This window comes from Schistocerca serialis, chromosome 1 (assembly GCF_023864345.2).
Source record: "Schistocerca serialis cubense isolate TAMUIC-IGC-003099 chromosome 1, iqSchSeri2.2, whole genome shotgun sequence".
Classification (NCBI taxonomy): domain Eukaryota; kingdom Metazoa; phylum Arthropoda; class Insecta; order Orthoptera; family Acrididae; genus Schistocerca; species Schistocerca serialis.
Genome location: NC_064638.1, coordinates 426,581,479 through 426,600,865, shown reverse-complemented (window position 1 = coordinate 426,600,865; position 19,387 = coordinate 426,581,479). Strand labels below are relative to the sequence as shown.

The 19,387-nt window shown below is 49.1% G+C and overlaps 6 pseudogenes; all 6 read right to left on the bottom strand.

Annotated features, from left to right (window-relative positions):
• Positions 1-995: 995 nt before the first annotated feature.
• Positions 996-1,208, bottom strand: LOC126421284 (U2 spliceosomal RNA; annotated as a pseudogene).
• A 3,268-nt stretch (positions 1,209-4,476) lies between these two features.
• Positions 4,477-4,689, bottom strand: LOC126423011 (U2 spliceosomal RNA; annotated as a pseudogene).
• A 3,271-nt stretch (positions 4,690-7,960) lies between these two features.
• On the bottom strand, positions 7,961-8,173 carry LOC126423000 (U2 spliceosomal RNA; annotated as a pseudogene).
• A 3,272-nt stretch (positions 8,174-11,445) lies between these two features.
• On the bottom strand, positions 11,446-11,658 carry LOC126422989 (U2 spliceosomal RNA; annotated as a pseudogene).
• Positions 11,659-14,919: 3,261 nt separating this feature from the next.
• LOC126421849 (U2 spliceosomal RNA) lies at positions 14,920-15,132 on the bottom strand (annotated as a pseudogene).
• Positions 15,133-18,391: 3,259 nt separating this feature from the next.
• On the bottom strand, positions 18,392-18,604 carry LOC126422967 (U2 spliceosomal RNA; annotated as a pseudogene).
• Between the last annotated feature and the right edge of the window lie 783 nt (positions 18,605-19,387).

Here is a 19,387-nt window from a genome sequence, read left to right as displayed (position 1 = left end):
CACACTTCTTGCCACCAACTTATAAACAGTGTTAAGAACGGTGATGGGACGTACGTCTCTAGCCCGACAGTCGACTGTGACCTTTGGATTAAGGGCAATACGTACAGCTAGAAAATCGGCGGGTAGCTCGCAACCAGCAAAAATCTCCTCGCACATTTTGCAGGAGCGGTCTCCTAACAGGCCGGAAAATCTAGCTCTTCAATTAGTGCTGGAATGGCACAATCGAAGGGCGGTATCCTTGCGGAGTACCGCCACAGATGAAAAACAGCAGTGTCAGGGCCTAAATGCTTGCAGCATGTACGCTCCACATGTGGGAGTCACACATGGTGGTGCGGGCCGATATGGCAACAGGCGACCGTCGAAAACATCGCAAAGGCAAGTGCCGGAGGGAACGACAAAATACGAGAGCACTCGTCAACAGCCCAGTACCACCCTCCATGTCGAGGAGTAAACTGCGACTCCCATTTGAACGCCGCTAGCTGCCAGGCCAGTGGAGAAGCCGTGAGGCCGCCCCACAGCAGCGCCAGGCCGGCGCGAGCTATACTGGCGCGAGCTACACCTAGCCGAGTGCTTACATCGTGCACCGCCTACTGCATATGTGTGTGTGCGTGTGTACCACGTATTCTGCGTGCGTGCGGCGGCGACGACGACGACGACGACGACGACGACGACGTTCGCGAGGATCTAAGGTTATAACTCCAAAAAATATTATTAAAATTATCTGCGATAGGACCATAAGAGACGCTAACGAGGCATCCGAAGGCACTGTCCTGTGCCACCATAAATTACCAGCCTAGCGTAATGCGGCTGCAAGTGCGGTCTGGCTAACACCAAAAAAAAAAATTTCTTAAGATAATTTTAAATTAATTAAAAGAAATCGTGGTGTGTAAGCAACTAACTACTGGGCACATCAACAACTACGACAAGTTTTGCTACCAGCGGAATATCTGATCACTGCAGAATGTTAACCCATTTCAGGCTGTGTTTTAATTAATTTTAGGTGGGCCGATCCCGACGGTACTGCAATGCCGGGCCAACCCGCGACAGAGGTGGAGCAAGCCCCTAGCACTCCGTCATAAGCCAAAAATGAGTTTAATATTCTGGTCGTCCAATGCACGACGTATCAGATATTAAGCTGATAAGAACAGATACTACACTTTTTTTCCCTCCTACCTCCCCTATAGCCCTACCTTTTCCTCTCCAAAAATGCCGCCATCCTCTAGTGTCGACGCAGCACGTAAAGCAGGGTGTTGTTAGCAGCAAGACTTATTGCCATAAACCGAAAATAAAAGCGGAGGCATACTCTGCTATGCCTCAGGGGGCGACGACACACTCCTCAGAAACACACTTCCCTCTGCAGGTGTGAGGCAAGTGATGATGTTAAAAACTAAATAGAAAGAAATAAATAAAGACAGAAATGAAGGCAAAAAAAAAACAGCGACGGTAGCACACTCAAACGAAACTGGCGAGATAATCCCATAGCCCATAGAATTAACGATGTAATAATCCCCTAAGATAGATTATGTGTTTTCCAATTTTCCAATAATTTTTCATACAACGTTCACACAATTTCCATGTTACCAATTTCCATATTATCAGTATCATAGACCAGTCTACTCTAGTGATGCCCAGAAGGCCAATATCAAACCTGGGGTATGGTTAAGTCAAGAGTAGTTTGAAAGTCTGAGTGACAAAGATCCAGGGGTACACTCAGGCAATTCTTATACGAGGTGCCTTACTCAGCCTGGACCACCTTTTGATAACCATGAACCATTGCAACTTTAAGAAATCTTGCAAAAGTAATGGTATATTTCCGGTCACATTCCGCCAGGCGATGCTGGCTCCAAAGGTAGTCCATGAAAGAGACAGCATCGGTGAGGCAAAGGTCATAGATCGTGAAAATGGTGTGGCCCAAGAGCCACACCACTGCGTTATGTCGTTTTCGGGGGTTGGTCTGAATATCACGCGTAAGGAACCAGTCGATTGGCACATAGTCCAGTGTAGTCCCACCGATCAGCGCTAATAGCACACGTGCAAGGTCCCACACTTCTGTGACGTGAGGGCATAAGAGACGATGCTCTCTGGGGTCTACGTCACCACATCGGCCGCAAGCAGCCGAGGGCCATAGGCGGATGGCCGCCAAGCGATGATTAGTGGGTATTAAATTTGTTTACAACGTGATACCATAGCGCTGAAACTTCTGTGGGGAGGGCTGGGTGGTTGATATTAGCCCAATCTTGGTGCCAGATGACCGATGGTCGTCTGTCCTCCAATTTATGTAGTGTGGGCTGGCTCTCGAAGCGCCTAGTAAAGGCGCTTTGATGTGCGTGCCTTGTCGGTGGCCACTGTTAGGACGTAACTTTGATTGAGGTAATAGACCTTGACTGCCGTCATCCGGAATGTAATATGTGTCAAACATACTGGTTCACGCGCCGATTGTGGGCGATAACGGTCGAAAAGCACCGCTGTTGTCCCACCTGGGTCAATCTCACGCAAAGTGGCGATACGGTGAATCAGGATTGCCGCACATTTGCGGGGAAACTCAATGAGTCCAAGGCCACCATCGACCTTTGGCAGTGTACAAGTCTGTGCATCAACTTTGAATAGTGCATGCCGCCACAACAGGCAATATACTGTTTGTGAGATGGCTCTGCTGGTTTGTTTCGGTAGCGTAAGGAGTTGTGCTACATACCATGCCCGTTATAGGATGTAAGTATTAATCAGTTGGATTCAATGATGGAGGTCGAGTCGTCGATCAGTGTGACTCACGCAAAGTCCTCTGATGCGCGTGAGAATCCGCCTGCACGTGAGTGTTAAGATGCGCTGCGGACAGGCAGTCACCTCAAGACCCAAGATACGTTGTTCCCCTACAATCCGGAACCATGGGCGCTCGATGGTCAATGATCGTAGTCCTAGTGGGATTAGCACCATTTTGTTGACTTTTAACATGGCACCGGATGCTCGTTCATAAACGTGGAGGACTCGGCGAACTGAATCGATGTCCCTGGCGTTTGCTACAAACACACCTACACCATCCGCGTATGCCGCACTGCGGAAGGTGACGCCTGGGAAAGGAACACCATCGACCATTCGTCCGATGTCACGCAGCACGGGGTCCAAAGCGATAAAATACACTGACAAGGGACACCCTTGTCGAACTGATCGTCTGATGGGAATTGGTCGTGATCTGCAGCCGTTCACAATGATTGTGGAATTTGCTCCATCCAAGAAGTGCCGGATGACTCTTATGAAGTGCTCCCCGAAACCCATCCGCGACATAACGGCCAGCAGGTAAGGATGGGAGACCCTATCGAAGGCACCGGCGAAATCTAGGGATCAATTGCAGCCGGGGTTCGAGCGTCGGCGGTGGGTGAGTAAGACAGCATCACGGTATATAGAAGCAGCGGTGAAGGTGGTTCGATTCGAAACGCCACATGATTGAGTGGGACAAAGTACCTTATTCATTACCTGTTTAAGACGTGAAGCCACACTTCGTGCCACCAACTTATAAACAGTGTTAAGAACGGTGATGGGACGTACGTCTCTAGCCCTACAGTCGACTGTGACGTTTGGATTAAGGGCAATACGTACAGCTAGAAAATCGGCGGGTAGCTCGCAACCAGCAAAAATCTCCTCGCACATTTTGCAGGAGCGGTCTCCTAACAGGCCGGAAAATCTATCACTTCAATTAGTGCTGGAATGGCACAATCGAAGGGCGGTATCCTTGCGGAGTACCGCCAGAGATGAAAAACCGCAGTGTCAGGGCCTAAATGCTTGCAGCATGTACGCTCCACATGTGGGAGTCACACATGGTGGTGCGGGCCGATATGGCAACAGGCGACCGTCGAAAACATCGCAAAGGCAAGTGCCGGAGGGAACGACAAAATACGAGAGCACTCGTCAACAGCCCAGTACCACCCTCCATGTCGAGGAGTAAACTGCGACTCCCATTTGAACGCCGCTAGCTGCCAGGCCAGTGGAGAAGCCGTGAGGCCGCCCCACAGCAGCGCCAGGCCGGCGCGAGCTATACTGGCGCGAGCTACACCTAGCCGAGTGCTTACATCGTCCACCGCCTACTGCATATGTGTGTGTGCGTGTGTACCACGTATTCTGCGTGCGTGCGGCGGCGACGACGACGACGACGACGACGACGTTCGCGAGGAGCTAAGGTTATAACTCCAAAAAATATTATTAAAATTATTGCGATAGGACCATAAGAGACGCTAACGAGGCATCCGAAGGCACTGTCCTGTGCCACCATAAATTACCAGCCTAGCGTAATGCGGCTGCAAGTGCGGTCTGGCTAACACCAAAAAAAAAAAAATTTCTTAAGATAATTTTAAATTAATTAAAAGAAATCGTGGTGTGTAAGCAACTAACTACTGGGCACATCAACAACTACGACAAGTTTTGCTACCAGCGGAATATCTGATCACTCCAGAATGTTAACCCATTTCAGGCTGTGTTTTAATTAATTTTAGGTGGGCCGATCCCGACGGTACTGCAATGCCGGGCCAACCCGCGACAGAGGTGGAGCAAGCCCCTAGCACTCCGTCATAAGCCAAAAATGAGTTTAATATTCTGGTCGTGCAATGCAGGATGTATCAGATATTAAGCTGATAAGAACAGATACTATACTTTTTTTCCCTCCTACCTCCCCTATAGCCCTACCTTTTCCTCTCCAAAAATGCCGCCATCCTCTAGTGTCGACGCAGCACGTAAAGCAGGGTGTTGTTAGCAGCAAGACTTATTGCCATAAACCGAAAATAAAAGCGGAGGCATACTCTGCTATGCCTCAGGGGGCGACGACACACTCCTCAGAAACACACTTCCCTCTGCAGGTGTGAGGCAAGTGATGATGTTAAAAACTAAATAGAAAGAAATAAATAAAGACAGAAATGAAGGCAAAAAAAAAAAAAAACAGCGACGGTAGCACACTCAAACGAAACTGGCGAGATAATCCCATAGCCCATAGAATTAACGAAGTAATAATCCCCTAAGATAGATTATGTGTTTTCCAATTTTCCAATAATTTTTCATACAACGTTCACACAATTTCCATGTTACCAATTTCCATATTATCAGTATCATAGAGCAGTCTACTCTAGTGATGCCCAGAAGGCCAATATCAGACCTGGGGTATGGTTAAGTCAAGAGTAGTTTGAAAGTCCGAGTGACAAAGATCCAGGGGTACACTCAGGCAATTCTTATACGAGGTGCCTTACTCAGCCTGGACCACCTTTTGATAACCATGAACCATTGCAACTTTAAGAAATCTTGCAAAAGTAATGGTATATTTCCGGTCACATTCCGCCAGGCGATGCTGGCTCCAAAGGTAGTCCATGAAAGAGACAGCATCGGTGAGGCAAAGCTCATAGATCGTGAAAATGGTGTGGCCCAAGAGCCACACCACTGCGTTATGTCGTTTTCGGGGGTTGGTCTGAATATCAGGCGTAAGGAACCAGTCGATTGGCACATAGTCCAGTGTAGTCCCACCGATCAGCGCTAATAGCACACGTGCAAGGTCCCACACTTCTGTGACGTGAGGGCATAAGAGACGATGCTCTCTGGTGTCTACGTCACCACATCGGCCGCAAGCAGCCGAGGGCCATAGGCGGATGGCCGCCAAGCGATGATTAGTGGGTATTAAATTGTTTACAACGCGATACCATAGCGCTGAAACTTCTGTGGGGAGGGCTGGGTGGTTGATATTAGCCCAAGCTTGCTGCCAGATGACCGATGGTCGTCTGTCCTCCAATTTATGTGGTGTGGGCTGGCTCTCGAAGCGCCTAGTAAAGGCGCTTTGATGTGCGTGCCTTGTCGGTGGCCACTGTTAGGACGTAACTTTGATTGAGGTAATAGACCTTGACTGCCGTCATCCGGAATGTAATATGTGTCAAACATACTGGTTCACGCGCCGATTGTGGGCGATAACGGTCGAAAAGCACCGCTGTTGTCCCACCTGGGTCAATCTCACGCAAAGTGGCGATACGGTGAATCAGGATTGCCGCACATTTGCGGGGAAACTCAATGAGTCCAAGGCCACCATCGACCTTTGGCAGTGTACAAGTCTGTGCATCAACTTTGAATAGTGCATGCCGCCACAACAGGCAATATACTGTTTGTGAGATGGCTCTGCTGGTTTGTTTCGGTAGCGTAAGGAGTTGTGCTACATACCATGCCCGTTATAGGATGTAAGTATTAATCAGTTGGATTCAATGATGGAGGTCGAGTCGTCGATCAGTGTGACTCACGCAAAGTCCTCTGATGCGCGTGAGAATCCGCCTGCACGTGAGTGTTAAGATGCGCTGCGGACAGGCAGTCACCTCAAGACCCAAGATACGTTGTTCCCCTACAATCCGGAACCATGGGCGCTCGATGGTCAATGATCGTGGTCCTAGTGGGATTAGCATCATTTTGTTGACTTTTAACATGGCACCGGATGCTCGTTCATAAACGTGGAGGACTCGGCGAACTGAATCGATGTCCCTGGCGTTTGCTACAAACACACCTACACCATCCGCGTATGCCGCACTGCGGAAGGTGACGCCTGGGAAAGGAACACCATCGACCATTCGTCCGATGTCACGCAGCATGGGGTCCAAAGCGATAAAATACACTGACAAGGGACACCCTTGTCGAACTGATCGTCTGATGGGAATTGGTCGTGATCTGCAGCCGTTCACAATGATTGTGGAATTTGCTCCATCCAAGAAGTGCCGGATGACTCTTATGAAGTGCTCCCCGAAACCCATCCGCGACATAACGGCCAGCAGGTAAGGATGGGAGACCCTATCGAAGGCACCGGCGAAATCTAGGGATCAATTGCAGCCGGGGTTCGAGCGTCGGCGGTGGGTGAGTAAGACAGCATCACGGTATATAGAAGCAGCGGTGAAGGTGGTTCGATTCGAAACGCCACATGATTGAGTGGGACAAAGTACCTTATTCATTACCTGTTTAAGACGTGAAGCCACACTTCGTGCCACCAACTTATAAACAGTGTTAAGAACGGTGATGGGACGTACGTCTCTAGCCCGACAGTCGACTGTGACCTTTGGATTAAGGGCAATACGTACAGCTAGAAAATCGGCGGGTAGCTCGCAACCAGCAAAAATCTCCTCGCACATTTTGCAGGAGCGGTCTCCTAACAGGCCGGAAAATCTAGCACTTCAATTAGTGCTGGAATGGCACAATCGAAGGGCGGTATCCTTGCGGGGTACCGCCAGAGATGAAAAACCGCAGTGTCAGGGTCTAAATGCTTGCAGCATGTACGCTCCACATGTGGGAGTCACACATGGTGGTGCGGGCCGATATGGCAACAGGCGACCGTCGAAAACATCGCAAAGGCAAGTGCCGGAGGGAACGACAAAATACGAGAGCACTCGTCAACAGCCCAGTACCACCCTTCATGTCGAGGAGTAAACTGCGACTCCCATTTGAACGCCGCTAGCTGCCAGGCCAGTGGAGAAGCCGTGAGGCCGCCCCACAGCAGCGCCAGGCCGGCGCGAGCTATACTGGCGCGAGCTACACCTAGCCGAGTGCTTACATCGTCCACCGCCTACTGCATATGTGTGTGTGCGTGTGTACCACGTATTCTGCGTGCGTGCGGCGGCGACGACGACGACGACGACGACGACGTTCGCGAGGAGCTAAGGTTATAACTCCAAAAAATATTATTAAAATTATTGCGATAGGACCATAAGAGACGCTAACGAGGCATCCGAAGGCACTGTCCTGTGCCACCATAAATTACCAGCCTAGCGTAATGCGGCTGCAAGTGCGGTCTGGCTAACACCAAAAAAAAAAAATTTCTTAAGATAATTTTAAATTAATTAAAAGAAATCGTGGTGTGTAAGCAACTAACTACTGGGCACATCAACAACTACGACAAGTTTTGCTACCAGCGGAATATCTGATCACTCCAGAATGTTAACCCATTTCAGGCTGTGTTTTAATTAATTTTAGGTGGGCCGATCCCGACGGTACTGCAATGCCGGGCCAACCCGCGACAGAGGTGGAGCAAGCCCCTAGCACTCCGTCATAAGCCAAAAATGAGTTTAATATTCTGGTCGTGCAATGCAGGATGTATCAGATATTAAGCTGATAAGAACAGATACTATACTTTTTTTCCCTCCTACCTCCCCTATAGCCCTACCTTTTCCTCTCCAAAAATGCCGCCATCCTCTAGTGTCGACGCAGCACGTAAAGCAGGGTGTTGTTAGCAGCAAGACTTATTGCCATAAACCGAAAATAAAAGCGGAGGCATACTCTGCTATGCCTCAGGGGGCGACGACACACTCCTCAGAAACACACTTCCCTCTGCAGGTGTGAGGCAAGTGATGATGTTAAAAACTAAATAGAAAGAAATAAATAAAGACAGAAATGAAGGCAAAAAAAAAAAAACAGCGACGGTAGCACACTCAAACGAAACTGGCGAGATAATCCCATAGCCCATAGAATTAACGAAGTAATAATCCCCTAAGATAGATTATGTGTTTTCCAATTTTCCAATAATTTTTCATACAACGTTCACACAATTTCCATGTTACCAATTTCCATATTATCAGTATCATAGAGCAGTCTACTCTAGTGATGCCCAGAAGGCCAATATCAGACCTGGGGTATGGTTAAGTCAAGAGTAGTTTGAAAGTCCGAGTGACAAAGATCCAGGGGTACACTCAGGCAATTCTTATACGAGGTGCCTTACTCAGCCTGGACCACCTTTTGATAACCATGAACCATTGCAACTTTAAGAAATCTTGCAAAAGTAATGGTATATTTCCGGTCACATTCCGCCAGGCGATGCTGGCTCCAAAGGTAGTCCATGAAAGAGACAGCATCGGTGAGGCAAAGCTCATAGATCGTGAAAATGGTGTGGCCCAAGAGCCACACCACTGCGTTATGTCGTTTTCGGGGGTTGGTCTGAATATCAGGCGTAAGGAACCAGTCGATTGGCACATAGTCCAGTGTAGTCCCACCGATCAGCGCTAATAGCACACGTGCAAGGTCCCACACTTCTGTGACGTGAGGGCATAAGAGACGATGCTCTCTGGTGTCTACGTCACCACATCGGCCGCAAGCAGCCGAGGGCCATAGGCGGATGGCCGCCAAGCGATGATTAGTGGGTATTAAATTGTTTACAACGCGATACCATAGCGCTGAAACTTCTGTGGGGAGGGCTGGGTGGTTGATATTAGCCCAAGCTTGGTGCCAGATGACCGATGGTCGTCTGTCCTCCAATTTATGTGGTGTGGGCTGGCTCTCGAAGCGCCTAGTAAAGGCGCTTTGATGTGCGTGCCTTGTCGGTGGCCACTGTTAGGACGTAACTTTGATTGAGGTAATAGACCTTGACTGCCGTCATCCGGAATGTAATATGTGTCAAACATACTGGTTCACGCGCCGATTGTGGGCGATAACGGTCGAAAAGCACCGCTGTTGTCCCACCTGGGTCAATCTCACGCAAAGTGGCGATACGGTGAATCAGGATTGCCGCACATTTGCGGGGAAACTCAATGAGTCCAAGGCCACCATCGACCTTTGGCAGTGTACAAGTCTGTGCATCAACTTTGAATAGTGCATGCCGCCACAACAGGCAATATACTGTTTGTGAGATGGCTCTGCTGGTTTGTTTCGGTAGCGTAAGGAGTTGTGCTACATACCATGCCCGTTATAGGATGTAAGTATTAATCAGTTGGATTCAATGATGGAGGTCGAGTCGTCGATCAGTGTGACTCACGCAAAGTCCTCTGATGCGCGTGAGAATCCGCCTGCACGTGAGTGTTAAGATGCGCTGCGGACAGGCAGTCACCTCAAGACCCAAGATACGTTGTTCCCCTACAATCCGGAACCATGGGCGCTCGATGGTCAATGATCGTGGTCCTAGTGGGATTAGCATCATTTTGTTGATTTTTAACATGGCACCGGATGCTCGTTCATAAACGTGGAGAACTCGGCGAACTGAATCGATGTCCCTGGCGTTTGCTACAAACACACCTACACCATCCGCGTATGCCGCACTGCGGAAGGTGACGCCTGGGAAAGGAACACCATCGACCATTCGTCCGATGTCACGCAGCATGGGGTCCAAAGCGATAAAATACACTGAAAGGGACACCCTTGTCGAACTGATCGTCTGATGGGAATTGGTCGTGATCTGCAGCCGTTCACAATGATTGTGGAATTTGCTCCATCCAAGAAGTGCCGGATGACTCTTATGAAGTGCTCCCCGAAACCCATCCGCGACATAACGGCCAGCAGGTAAGGATGGGAGACCCTATCGAAGGCACCGGCGAAATCTAGGGATCAATTGCAGCCGGGGTTCGAGCGTCGGCGGTGGGTGAGTAAGACAGCATCACGGTATATAGAAGCAGCGGTGAAGGTGGTTCGATTCGAAACGCCACATGATTGAGTGGGACAAAGTACCTTATTCATTACCTGTTTAAGACGTGAAGCCACACTTCGTGCCACCAACTTATAAACAGTGTTAAGAACGGTGATGGGACGTACGTCTCTAGCCCGACAGTCGACTGTGACCTTTGGATTAAGGGCAATACGTACAGCTAGAAAATCGGCGGGTAGCTCGCAACCAGCAAAAATCTCCTCGCACATTTTGCAGGAGCGGTCTCCTAACAGGCCGGAAAATCTAGCACTTCAATTAGTGCTGCAATGGCACAATCGAAGGGCGGTATCCTTGCGGGGTACCGCCAGAGATGAAAAACCGCAGTGTCAGGGTCTAAATGCTTGCAGCATGTACGCTCCACATGTGGGAGTCACACATGGTGGTGCGGGCCGATATGGCAACAGGCGACCGTCGAAAACAACGCAAAGGCAAGTGCCGGAGGGAACGACAAAATACGAGAGCACTCGTCAACAGCCCAGTACCACCCTTCATGTCGAGGAGTAAACTGCGACTCCCATTTGAACGCCGCTAGCTGCCAGGCCAGTGGAGAAGCCGTGAGGCCGCCCCACAGCAGCGCCAGGCCGGCGCGAGCTATACTGGCGCGAGCTACACCTAGCCGAGTGCTTACATCGTCCACCGCCTACTGCATATGTGTGTGTGCGTGTGTACCACGTATTCTGCGTGCGTGCGGCGGCGACGACGACGACGACGACGACGTTCGCGAGGAGCTAAGGTTATAACTCCAAAAAATATTATTAAAATTATTGCGATAGGACCATAAGAGACGCTAACGAGGCATCCGAAGGCACTGTCCTGTGCCACCATAAATTACCAGCCTAGCGTAATGCGGCTGCAAGTGCGGTCTGGCTAACACCAAAAAAAAAAAAAAAAAAATTTCTTAAGATAATTTTAAATTAATTAAAAGAAATCGTGGTGTGTAAGCAACTAACTACTGGGCACATCAACAACTACGACAAGTTTTGCTACCAGCGGAATATCTGATCACTCCAGAATGTTAACCCATTTCAGGCTGTGTTTTAATTAATTTTAGGTGGGCCGATCCCGACGGTACTGCAATGCCGGGCCAACCCGCGACAGAGGTGGAGCAAGCCCCTAGCACTCCGTCATAAGCCAAAAATGAGTTTAATATTCTGGTCGTGCAATGCAGGATGTATCAGATATTAAGCTGATAAGAACAGATACTATACTTTTTTTCCCTCCTACCTCCCCTATAGCCCTACCTTTTCCTCTCCAAAAATGCCGCCATCCCCTAGTGTCGACGCAGCACGTAAAGCAGGGTGTTGTTAGCAGCAAGACTTATTGCCATAAACCGAAAATAAAAGTGGAGGCATACTCTGCTATGCCTCAGGGGGCGACGACACACTCCTCAGAAACACACTTCCCTCTGCAGGTGTGAGGCAAGTGATGATGTTAAAAACTAAATAGAAAGAAATAAATAAAGACAGAAATGAAGGCAAAAAAAAAAAACAGCGACGGTAGCACACTCAAACGAAACTGGCGAGATAATCCCATAGCCCATAGAATTAACGAAGTAATAATCCCCTAAGATAGATTATGTGTTTTCCAATTTTCCAATAATTTTTCATACAACGTTCACACAATTTCCATGTTACCAATTTCCATATTATCAGTATCATAGAGCAGTCTACTCTAGTGATGCCCAGAAGGCCAATATCAGACCTGGGGTATGGTTAAGTCAAGAGTAGTTTGAAAGTCCGAGTGACAAAGATCCAGGGGTACACTCAGGCAATTCTTATACGAGGTGCCTTACTCAGCCTGGACCACCTTTTGATAACCATGAACCATTGCAACTTTAAGAAATCTTGCAAAAGTAATGGTATATTTCCGGTCACATTCCGCCAGGCGATGCTGGCTCCAAAGGTAGTCCATGAAAGAGACAGCATCGGTGAGGCAAAGCTCATAGATCGTGAAAATGGTGTGGCCCAAGAGCCACACCACTGCGTTATGTCGTTTTCGGGGGTTGGTCTGAATATCAGGCGTAAGGAACCAGTCGATTGGCACATAGTCCAGTGTAGTCCCACCGATCAGCGCTAATAGCACACGTGCAAGGTCCCACACTTCTGTGACGTGAGGGCATAAGAGACGATGCTCTCTGGTGTCTACGTCACCACATCGGCCGCAAGCAGCCGAGGGCCATAGGCGGATGGCCGCCAAGCCATCATTAGTGGGTATTAAATTGTTTACAACGCGATACCATAGCGCTGAAACTTCTGTGGGGAGGGCTGGGTGGTTGATATTAGCCCAAGCTTGGTGCCAGATGACCGATGGTCGTCTGTCCTCCAATTTATGTGGTGTGGGCTGGCTCTCGAAGCGCCTAGTAAAGGCGCTTTGATGTGCGTGCCTTGTCGGTGGCCACTGTTAGGACGTAACTTTGATTGAGGTAATAGACCTTGACTGCCGTCATCCGGAATGTAATATGTGTCAAACATACTGGTTCACGCGCCGATTGTGGGCGATAACGGTCGAAAAGCACCGCTGTTGTCCCACCTGGGTCAATCTCACGCAAAGTGGCGATACGGTGAATCAGGATTGCCGCACATTTGCGGGGAAACTCAATGAGTCCAAGGCCACCATCGACCTTTGGCAGTGTACAAGTCTGTGCATCAACTTTGAATAGTGCATGCCGCCACAACAGGCAATATACTGTTTGTGAGATGGCTCTGCTGGTTTGTTTCGGTAGCGTAAGGAGTTGTGCTACATACCATTCCCGTTATAGGATGTAAGTATTAATCAGTTGGATTCAATGATGGAGGTCGAGTCGTCGATCAGTGTGACTCACGCAAAGTCCTCTGATGCGCGTGAGAATCCGCCTGCACGTGAGTGTTAAGATGCGCTGCGGACGGGCAGTCACCTCAAGACCCAAGATACGTTGTTCCCCTACAATCCGGAACCATGGGCGCTCGATGGTCAATGATCGTGGTCCTAGTGGGATTAGCACCATTTTGTTGACTTTTAACATGGCACCGGATGCTCGTTCATAAACGTGGAGGACTCGGCGAACTGAATCGATGTCCCTGGCGTTTTCTACAAACACACCTACACCATCCGCGTATGCCGCACTGCGGAAGGTGACGCCTGGGAAAGGAACACCATCGAACATTCGTCCGATGTCACGCAGCACGGGGTCCAAAGCGATAAAATACACTGACAAGGGACACCCTTGTGAACTGATCGTCTGATGGGAATTGGTCGTGATCTGCAGCCGTTCACAATGATTGTGGAATTTGCTCCATCCAAGAAGTGCCGGATGACTCTTATGAAGTGCTCCCCGAAACCCATCCGCGACATAACGGCCAGCAGGTAAGGATGGGAGACCCTATCGAAGGCACCGGCGAAATCTAGGGATCAATTGCAGCCGGGGTTCGAGCGTCGGCGGTGGGTGAGTAAGACAGCATCACGGTATATAGAAGCAGCGGTGAAGGTGGTTCGATTCGAAACGCCACATGATTGAGTGGGACAAAGTACCTTATTCATTACCTGTTTAAGACGTGAAGCCACACTTCGTGCCACCAACTTTTAAACAGTGTTAAGAACGGTGATGGGACGTACGTCTCTAGCCCGACAGTCGCCTGTGACCTTTGGATTAAGGGCAATACCTACAGCTCGAAAATCGGCAGGTAGCTCGCAACCAGCAAAAATCTCCTCGCACATTTTGCAGGAGCGGTCTCCTAACAGGCCGGAAAATCTAGCACTTCAATTAGTGCTGGAATGGCACAATCGAAGGGCGGTATCCTTGCGGAGTACCGCCAGAGATGAAAAACCGCAGTGTCAGGGCCTAAATGCTTGCAGCATGTACGCTCCACATGTGAGAGTCACACATGGTGGTGCGGGCCTATATGGCAACAGGCGACCGTCGAAAACATTGCAAAGGCAAGTGCCGGAGGGAACGACAAAATACGAGAGCACTCGTCAACAGCCCAGTACCACCCTCCATGTCGAGGAGTAAACTGCGACTCCCATTTGAACGCCGCTAGCTGCCAGGCCAGTGGAGAAGCCGTGAGGCCGCCCCACAGCAGCGCCAGGCCGGCGCGAGCTATACTGGCGCGAGCTACACCTAGCCGAGTGCTTACATCGTCCACCGCCTACTGCATATGTGTGTGTGCGTGTGTACCACGTATTCTGCGTGCGTGCGGCGGCGACGACGACGACGACGACGTTCGCGAGGAGCTAAGGTTATAACTCAAAAAAATATTATTAAAATTATCTGCGATAGGACCATAAGAGACGCTAACGAGGCATCCGAAGGCACTGTCCTGTGCCACCGTAAATTACCAGCCTAGCGTAATGCGGCTGCAAGTGCGGTCTGGCTAACACCAAAAAAAAAAATTTCTTAAGATAATTTTAAATTAATTAAAAGAAATCGTGGTGTGTAAGCAACTAACTACTGGGCACATCAACAACTACGACAAGTTTTACTACCAGCGGAATATCTGATCACTGCAGAATGTTAACCCATTTCAGGCTGTGTTTTAATTAATTTTAGGTGGGCCGATCCCGACGGTACTGCAATGCCGGGCCAACCCGCGACAGAGGTGGAGCAAGCCCCTAGCACTCCGTCATAAGCCAAAAATGAGTTTAATATTCTGGTCGTGCAATGCAGGATGTATCAGATATTAAGCTGATAAGAACAGATACTACACTTTTTTTCCCTCCTACCTCCCCTATAGCCCTACCTTTTCCTCTCCAAAAATGCCGCCATCCTCTAGTGTCGACGCAGCACGTAAAGCAGGGTGTTGTTAGCAGCAAGACTTATTGCCATAAACCGAAAATAAAAGCGGAGGCATACTCTGCTATGCCTCAGGGGGCGACGACACACTCCTCAGAAACACACTTCCCTCTGCAGGTGTGAGGCAAGTGATGATGTTAAAAACTAAATAGAAAGAAATAAATAAAGACAGAGATGAAGGCAAAAAAAAAACAGCGATGGTAGCACACTCAAACGAAACTGGCGAGATAATCCCATAGCCCATAGAATTAACGAAGTAATAATCCCCTAAGATAGATTATGTGTTTTCCAATTTTCCAATAATTTTTCATACAACGTTCACACAATTTCCATGTTACCAATTTCCATATTATCAGTATCATAGAGCAGTCTACTCTAGTGATGCCCAGAAGGCCAATATCAAACCTGGGGTATGGTTAAGTCAAGAGTAGTTTGAAAGTCCGAGTGACAAAGATCCAGGGGTACACTCGGGCAATTCTTATACGAGGTGCCTTACTCAGCCTGGACCACCTTTTGATAACCATGAACCATTGCAACTTTAAGAAATCTTGCAAAAGTAATGGTATATTTCCGGTCACATTCCGCCAGGCGATGCTGGCTCCAAAGGTAGTCCATGAAAGAGACAGCATCGGTGAGGCAAAGGTCATAGATCGTGAAAATGGTGTGGCCCAAGAGCCACACCACTGCGTTATGTAGTTTTCGGGGGTTGGTCTGAATATCAGGCGTAAGGAACCAGTCGATTGGCACATAGTCCAGTGTAGTCCCACCGATCAGCGCTAATAGCACACGTGCAAGGTCCCACACTTCTGTGACGTGAGGGCATAAGAGACGATGCTCTCTGGTGTCTACGTCACCACATCGGCCGCAAGCAGCCGAGGGCCATAGGCGGATGGCCGCCAAGCGATGATTAGTGGGTATTAAATTGTTTACAACGCGATACCATAGCGCTGAAACTCCTGTGGGGAGGGCTGGGTGGTTGATATTAGCCCAAGCTTGGTGCCAGATGACCGATGGTCGTCTGTCCTCCAATTTATGTGGTGTGGGCTGGCTCTCGAAGCGCCTAGTAAAGGCGCTTTGATGTGCGTGCCTTGTCGGTGGCCACTGTTAGGACGTAACTTTGATTGAGGTAATAGACCTTGACTGCCGTCATCCGGAATGTAATATGTGTCAAACATACTGGTTCACGCGCCGATTGTGGGCGATAACGGTCGAAAAGCACCGCTGTTGTCCCACCTGGGTCAATCTCACGCAAAGTGGCGATACGGTGAATCAGGATTGCCGCACATTTGCGGGGAAAGTCAATGAGTCCAAGGCCACCATCGACCTTTGGCAGTGTACAAGTCTGTGCATCAACTTTGAATAGTGCATGCCGCCACAACAGGCAATATACTGTTTGTGAGATGGCTCTGCTGGTTTGTTTCGGTAGCGTAAGGAGTTGTGCTACATACCATGCCCGTTATAGGATGTAAGTATTAATCAGTTGGATTCAATGATGGAGGTCGAGTCGTCGATCAGTGTGACTCACGCAAAGTCCTCTGATGCGCGTGAGAATCCGCCTGCACGTGAGTGTTAAGATGCGCTGCGGACAGGCAGTCACCTCAAGACCCAAGATACGTTGTTCCCCTACAATCCGGAACCATGGGCGCTCGATGGTCAATGATCGTGGTCCTAGTGGGATTAGCACCATTTTGTTGACTTTTAACATGGCACCGGATGCTCGTTCATAAACGTGGAGGACTCGGCGAACTGAATCGATGTCCCTGGCGTTTGCTACAAACACACCTACACCATCCGCGTATGCCACACTGCGGAGGGTGACGCCTGGGAAAGGAACACCATCGACCATTCGTCCGATGTCACGCAGCACGGGGTCCAAAGCGATAAAATACACTGACAAGGGACACCCTTGTCGAACTGATCGTCTGATGGGAATTGGTCGTGATCTGCAGCCGTTCACAATGATTGTGGAATTTGCTCCATCCAAAAAGTGCCGGATGACTCTTATGAAGTGCTCCCCGAAACCCATCCGCGACATAACGGCCAGCAGGTAAGGATGGGAGACCCTATCGAAGGCACCGGCGAAATCTAGGGATCAATTGCAGCCGGGGTTCGAGCGTCGGCGGTGGGTGAGTAAGACAGCATCACGGTATATAGAAGCAGCGGTGAAGGTGGTTCGATTCGAAACGCCACATGATTGAGTGGGACAAAGTACCTTATTCATTACCTGTTTAAGACGTGAAGCCACACTTCGTGCCACCAACTTTTAAACAGTGTTAAGAACGGTGATGGGACGTACGTCTCTAGCCCGACAGTCGCCTGTGACCTTTGGATTAAGGGCAATACGTACAGCTAGAAAATCGGCGGGTAGCTCGCAACCAGCAAAAATCTCCTCGCACATTTTGCAGGAGCGGTCTCCTAACAGGCCGGAAAATCTAGCACTTCAATTAGTGCTGGAATGGCACAATCGAAGGGCGGTATCCTTGCGGAGTACCGCCAGAGATGAAAAACCGCAGTGTCAGGGCCTAAATGCTTGCAGCATGTACGCTCCACATGTGGGAGTCACACATGGTGGTGCGGGCCGATATGGCAACAGGCGAACGTCGAAAACATCGCAAAGGCAAGTGCCGGAGGGAACAACAAAATACGAGAGCACTCGTCAACAGCCCAGTACCACCCTCCATGTCGAGGAGTAAACTGCGACTCCCATTTGAACGCCGCTAGCTGCCAGGCCAGTGGAGAAGCCGTGAGGCCGCCCCACAGCAGCGCCAGGCCGGCGCGAGCTATACTGGCGCGAGCTACACCTAGCCGAGTGCTTACATCGTCCACCGCCTACTGCATATGTGTGTGTGCGTGTGTACCACGTATTCTGCGTGCGTGCGGCGGCGACGACGACGACGACGACGTTCGCGAGGAGCTAAGGTTATAACTCCAAAAAATATTATTAAAATTATTGCGATAGGACCATAAGAGACGCTAACGAGGCATCCGAAGGCACTGTCCTGTGCCACCATAAATTACCAGCCTAGCGTAATGCGGCTGCAAGTGCGGTCTGGCTAACACCAAAAAAAAAAATTTCTTAAGATAATTTTAAATTAATTAAAAGAAATCGTGGTGTGTAAGCAACTAACTACTGGGCACATCAACAACTACGACAAGTTTTGCTACCAGCTGAATATCTGATCACTCCAGAATGTTAACCCATTTCAGGCTGTGTTTTAATTAATTTTAGGTGGGCCGATCCCGACGGTACTGCAATGCCGGGCCAACCCGCGACAGAGGTGGAGCAAGCCCCTAGCACTCCGTCATAAGCCAAAAATGAGTTTAATATTCTGGTCGTGCAATGCAGGATGTATCAGATATTAAGCTGATAAGAACAGATACTATACTTTTTTTCCCTCCTACCTCCCCTATAGCCCTACCTTTTCCTCTCCAAAAATGCCGCCATCCTCTAGTGTCGACGCAGCACGTAAAGCAGGGTGTTGTTAGCAGCAAGACTTATTGCCATAAACCGAAAATAAAAGCGGAGGCATACTCTGCTATGCCTCAGGGGGCGACGACACACTCCTCAGAAACACACTTCCCTCTGCAGGTGTGAGGCAAGTGATGATGTTAAAAACTAAATAGAAAGAAATAAATAAAGACAGAAATGAAGGCAAAAAAAAAAAAACAGCGACGGTAGCACACTCAAACGAAACTGGCGAGATAATCCCATAGCCCATAGAATTAACGAAGTAATAATCCCCTAAGATAGATTATGTGTTTTCCAATTTTCCAATAATTTTTCATACAACGTTCACACAATTTCCATGTTACCAATTTCCATATTATCAGTATCATAGAGCAGTCTACTCTAGTGATGCCCAGAAGGCCAATATCAGACCTGGGGTATGGTTAAGTCAAGAGTAGTTTGAAAGTCCGAGTGACAAAGATCCAGGGGTACACTCAGGCAATTCTTATACGAGGTGCCTTACTCAGCCTGGACCACCTTTTGATAACCATGAACCATTGCAACTTTAAGAAATCTTGCAAAAGTAATGGTGTATTTCCGGTCACATTCCGCCAGGCGATGCTGGCTCCAAAGGTAGTCCATGAAAGAGACAGCATCGGTGAGGCAAAGCTCATAGATCGTGAAAATGGTGTGGCCCAAGAGCCACACCACTGCGTTATGTCGTTTTCGGGGGTTGGTCTGAATATCAGGCGTAAGGAACCAGTCGATTGGC